Source organism: Macaca fascicularis, chromosome 4, assembly GCF_037993035.2.
Source record: "Macaca fascicularis isolate 582-1 chromosome 4, T2T-MFA8v1.1".
NCBI lineage: Eukaryota > Metazoa > Chordata > Mammalia > Primates > Cercopithecidae > Macaca > Macaca fascicularis.
The window spans coordinates 29,609,300-29,615,452 of record NC_088378.1 but is presented as its reverse complement, the minus strand read 5'-3'; the positions used below and the strand labels follow the sequence as shown (position 1 = coordinate 29,615,452).

General features: G+C 39.2%; 1 long non-coding RNA gene across 1 annotated transcript; it reads left to right on the top strand.

Annotated features, from left to right (window-relative positions):
- The first annotated feature begins 5,135 nt into the window (after positions 1-5,135).
- Positions 5,136-5,744, top strand: LOC141410053 (uncharacterized). The gene is made up of 2 exons (XR_012433411.1): positions 5,136-5,275; positions 5,353-5,744. It is a non-coding gene; the product is annotated as an uncharacterized lncRNA (long non-coding RNA).
- The last annotated feature ends 409 nt before the right edge of the window (positions 5,745-6,153 follow it).

Genomic DNA, 6,153 nt, shown 5'->3' with positions numbered 1-6,153 from the left:
AGTGACATATATATTCCTACATGATATATTTATGACTTAGTTTTGAAAAACTCTGTAGCAAGCACAAACCTACCTTTGTAGGAAAAAAATGAGATAGAGGGTTCTGGGAGAAGATGACTGAACAGAATTGTATATTCACAATCTGGCTTCAGCTTCTCTGAAAGTTTCTAGACGTCCATCTGGGGAAGTCATCAGGCAAGATCTTGAGCAAATCTTGGGAAACATTGGGCTGGTACACCAGATTTGGGCCAGGAAGCTGGATTGTTTCATGGGCTGTGTACTTATGTAGGAGTAAAATCGTAGAGGAGTGAATTGTTCTGTAGTTTCTTCTCAGCTTATCATTGCTACTAAGCTTCTAAGCCTACCTCCTGCTCTCAGGAGCAGACCTAAGTGGCACACATCTGTGGAGTGAACTGTATATTCTCAGCTGATCTAGGCTGTAGAACATGGGTGGAGACGATAAATTCAGCAGGTGATTGGGCAGGGCGCGGTGGCTCACGTCTGTAATCCCAGCACTTTGGGAGGCCGAGGCGGGCGGATCACGAGGTCAGGAGATCGAGACCATCCTGGATAACACGGTGAAACCCCGTCTCTACTAAAAAAATACAAAAAAGTTATCCAGGCGTGGTGGTGGGCCCCGGTAGTACCAGCTACTCGGGAGGCTGAGGCAGGAGAATGGCGTGAACCTGGGAGGCGGAGCTTATAGTGAGCCTAGATGGCGCCACTGCACTCCAGCCTGGGCGACAGAGCGAGACTCCGTCTCAAAAAAAAAAAAAAAAAAAAAAAAAATCGGCAGGTGGTTAAGATAAGCCAAATACAAATAAAAGCCTGGACTGGCTCACCCAGGCATTTTCAAGTCATGACAAAAAGGAGATAGATACATGGCAGAGGTGTCTTGATGATAAAGTCTTCAATGTGCTTGAGTATCTTCAGTCAGTCTCTTTCTAATCTTAACTAATTGCTTTCTCTTTCTGGAGAAGCTGTCATCCTGGGATCTCCCTTCATCATACTTCTTGGGAGTTCCTACAATTTTATCCTTTCCCCTACATCCCATGTTTTTTGAGATTTGGGCGTAAATCTATCATTATTATCTTTTTATAGAGTCAATAATCATTTAGACTAACTTCCATATGTACCAAATTTAATGCTCCTTATTCCTTCCTGTATCTTCATCTTTCCATCTAGGACCATTCTCCTTTTGTGTAAAGAACACCCTTTGGGCCGGGCATGGTGGCTCACACCTGTAATCCCAGCACTTTGGGAGGTCAAGGCAGGTGGGTCACCTGAGGTGAGGAGTTCAAGACTAGCCTGGTCAATGTGGTGAAACTTCGTCTCTACTAAAATTACAAAAATTAGCTGGGTGTGGTGGTGGGTGCTGATAGTCCCAGCTGCTCTGGAGGCTGAGGCAGGAGAATCACTTGAACCCGGGTGGCAGAAGTTTCAGTGAGCTGAGATTGTGCCATTGCACTCCAGCCTGGGCCACAGAGTCAGACTCCGTCTCAAGAAAACAAACAAACAAACAAACAAAAAAAAACACCCTTTGGAATTTCTTTGGTGCATGTCTGTTAGAGGTAAACTTTTCTGAATTTCTTCTTATTATTTAAAAAAAATCTTTGTTTTACCTTTATTCTGAAATAAGAATAATCTTAAGAATAAATTTTTAAAAATTCATGTGAAAATTTATTGAGCTTTGCATTCTTTCTTTCAGTGTTATTTGCATGCACCTGTTTGACCTGCATGAGTGGTTCTTTTGTGTCTCTCAGCCCATCCACGTTCAGCCATCTGGCTTCTCTAAAAATGGGAACTTCAGCATCTTCTCATCATTTCTACTTTCTCTCCCCTTTCCTCACTGGCTGGCCCTGTTTCATGTAGAGGAGTATCTCCTGATCTTCTAGATTTTCTTGGCCATCTGTTTCTCTTGCCTTTGGACCTCATTTTACATTCTCTTCCCTAGTGGCCATTCTTTGGCCCTTCACACCATGGTTGGCACAGTGTTCTTGGTTAGGCTTGTGTCTCCATCCTTGACTGCTACCCAAGTTCCCTTCCAGCTATGCTGCCATCCAGCCACCCTGGATAAATTTCTTTCCAAGTGTGATTTGAACAGTTGAAGCTCTGACTTCACAACAATTTCTATGGGTACAACTTCTGGTAGATTGGTTCAAAAATTAAAACTCTGCTGACAACACATTTAATAGAAAAAGGGACAGAGAGGAAATTGAGGAGCTCTCTCACAATTTATCAAGGTTGAAATGTAAACATTACTTAGAAGGAACCAATGAAAGTTCCAACGTACGCACATGAAATTTTGGTTAAGTAGATATAAATTTTACCTCAAATTTTTAAGTGATTTCCCTGTACTGGGGGTTTAGTACAATGTTTTGTGATTTTTAAGTCTCACTGAAAAGAAGTAAAAAAAAAATCTCAGATAATCAGATATGATTAGACTTTGCCACTTTATTGAATTACTGGAACTAAAAGGTGTGTTGCTAAGAGGAAAGAAATATTACCAAATAATTTTCACATTATTACAAATAAAGTCTGGCTTAAAACATACATTTTCAAAGTACTATTATAACAATTGATGTTAGAGTATCTCTGACTGATTGAATTCTTTTAAATAAAAGTTCTGGAATCTAAATTCAAGCTAAGATTTATCCCCCAAACTCGGCTTGAGTCTAGTTTCTTTTTGAAAAGAGCATGCTATCAAGAAAATGGCTTTTGTAACAGGTTGTGGAAAAAAAGTTGCAATTCTATTTGTGGCTCTGATTTTCTATGTGTTAGCAGGAGTTACTTTATTGGCCTGCATGTCATTTTCCCCAGTTATGAAATGGGGAGACTAATTGTTGCAAAGTATTTAAAGAACTTGAAATGAAAGATAACTATCACAGTGCAAAGAATAACCAGACATTTTACTACATTTGTCTTAATCTGATTTTGAAATTTTTGCTCTTTTTCCAGTCTCACACACACACAAAAAACAGCATCTGCATATTTCATCCTGTGGCGATGAATTGTAAGAAGGGATGTGGAAGTCAGCTCTGAATTTCCTTTTCTTTTGGTGTGAGTAAACCCAGTCTTTAATGTTATTGCCCTGTTATTTTTGTGGTTTCCTTTCTTCTACGTCAACTGCATTCATGTGAAGGGCTTTCTCCAAGATTAAATGTTTGCCTCATTGGCTGTATTTCTGAAGTTTCATCTGCCAAACTCTTCACATGTAGACTGCATAAAGCCAAGTTTTTCCAACTGAAAATCTGACTATATCCTGGCGCCTCATTATGGTCAGAACCTTGACAGAAATCAGGCAACTGTTGTAATGCAGTATTGAATATGAATATGAAATTGTGATATGGAGAAGGAGGTGGAAGAGTATAGAGAGAAAATCCTTTTCAGCCAAGAGTCTCTGATTGGACAGAAAAATGGTGCCAGCGGAAAAAAAAAAAAGAAAAAAAGGAAAAAAAGGCTGGAGTTGCAAAAGTCAGGCAAGTTAGGTAAAGTGTGTATGCTTGGGGTATTCCTCCATTCAAGAAAGTTGCTCCACTTTTGTAAACTGGAGCTAGTCTGAATTTGTGAGGTTAGCACTGCAGCTGGGAGGCTGAATCTGTGGGCTCAGTGGAATGTGCAGAATGGGTTTGATCAGTTTCCCTACTTGGGATTGAATGATGGGGCATAAAAAGAATATCAAAATAGGCTGAAAGGACTAGTCAAATTCTGGGGATAAATCTTAGCTTAAATTTCCCTGTTGATATTATTTGCTACAGAAAAAGTGTGACTTTTTATAATTTTTGATATACAAAAAGTGCATGGACTATTTTAGTATCTCCACCAGCCTTTGCAAGTCTCCTATTATTCCCTTCCCCCTGTACCTCAAGGAATCTGACACCAGCTCTGCCATTTGGGAATATAATATGGAAATGAGCATGAAGACAGTTTTAATGACCTTATTGTGTCCTTGACAACCAAGAGATGTTAGTCAAAAATCGCTTTAAGAAAAGCAAGGATTGGAAGGCTCTCTTTTTCTTCTGAAAGAAACTTTGGTAAGAGCCTATTTATAAAGTTTATTGGCCTTATCCGTCCTTTCCTCCTGTGTTCAAGGACTCCACAGATAGTTTCCCTCACAACATACCCAGGCAGTAACACAGCCTGATGCCAAGAATATCCTCAAGGTTGTCGATCTTTATTCTGTGGGTGGATCACTAGCCCAAGGTCGTTGCATTGTGGGAGGAGAGACTCGGATCAAACCATAGCCCTAGTCTCAAGTAACTGTATACAAATAACTGTCAGCAGATGTCCTAAAACATATGGACAGCTAGCTGATACAAGACAATCTTACAGTAAAGAAGGAAGAAGGCAGCCATACAGCTAGGTACTTTTATTTGTGCAAAGAGTGCCCCAAAAAAGAGATTAGTCTGTTGGACACTGGAGACCCAAATCTTGAACTGACTCTCTTGCTAGCTGCTCTGGTTCTAGACAAGTCATTTAGTTGTTCTGTGTCTATGTTTACTCATTCAAAAATGATCTTGGAAATGTTTGATCTATCTAAATAGGATTATTTTGAGGGTTAAAGGATGATGTGAGAAGTGAAGCGTTATATAAATATGTAATATTTGGCATTGGCATTATATTAAACAAAGGCAACATAAATAATCTCTTTAAAGCAAATTCGCATTTAATAGGCTCTAATAAGTTTTGTTAAATGAATAAGAAACTGCATAATGCTGGAGGAGGAGGGGTTCTGGGCAGTCATTTTATAGATTGAGAAACCAAGGCTCAGAGTACTTTTTTTATTTGTATTTGTATTTGTGTTTTTTTTAGATGGAGACTACTTCTGTTGCCCAGGCTGGAGTGCAATGGCACAACATCAGCTCACTACAATCTCCGCCTCCTAGATTCAAGTGATTCTTCTGCCTCAGCCTCCCCAGGAGCTGGGATTGCAGGCGCCTGCCACCACGCCCAGCTAATTTTTGTATTTTCAGTAGAGACGGGGTTTCACCATGTTGGTCAGGCTGGTCTTGAACTCCTGACCTCAAGCGATCCATCCGCCTCAGCCTCCCAAAGGGCTGGGATTACAGGCGTGAGCCACCACACCCTGCCAAGGCTCAGAATACTTAAGTGACTTAAGTGGTTATCCTAACTTGTTTACGGCAGGGCCCCCGTCATGTTCGCATGTCCTGATTCCTATTCTGTTGCTCTGATAGATCTCATTGCCTCTCTTAGGGACTTGTATGGTTGCTGATATCCTAGCTGCAGAATTAAACATGAGGAAATCTAGCTATAGGTAATATCTTTTAAAGATTTAAAAATTACCTACATGAGCCATTTTAAACTTTCTTAATCTGTTTTTTTTTTCTACAGCTCTGTTCCCAGAGAAATACTGCAAATACAGGCATGAAGAAACAAACATTAACTATAAATTGTTATTTCCATTATCAAAAAATTGTGAAAGGTTTCTGGAGCTCCCCAGGATTCATCCAAGTTGGCTTCTAAAAATATTTTTCTATAGTTATAACATATTTTCCTAAGATTGTAAATGTAATTACAGGTGTAATAGGAGGGACAAAGATCATTTCAACCTTTTCTCCTTAGTTTCTTCCTAATTAAAAATAACTTAGAGTATAAAATTTATTCAACAATATAATGTTTATTATCTAAAAATATTGATGTAACATTAAAAGATATTGGTAAGAGCTGAGTAAAGTAGAACATGCCTGCGGTCCCATATTCTTGGAAGGGTGAGGTGGGAGGAGCACTTGAGTCCAGGAATTCAAGTCCAGCCTGGGCAATGTAGTGAGGCTCTGTCTCAAAAAAAAAAAGAAAAAAGCATTTTCAGTTAGGTTTATTCTAAATCCAGGAGAACCAGATCCAGTTTAAACCCATTGCTGATAATTCATCTTATTAACCCTTTAGCTCAATTCATCTTATGTCGGTTTTGATTTTTGATCATAAGGGGATTCCAGCACACAGTAGTAATGATCCCTTGGTCCTATTCCAACTACACTTAAAGATTTGTTTTTTGCTCCATGACTTAATATCATGTGACACTGAAAAATTAGGAAAATAATCCACAGAAAGAAGCAAATATATTTACCTTAATTGAAGAGGAGCCATGATATGTATACAACATAAAAATAAATATCTTATTCATTTAAGTACACT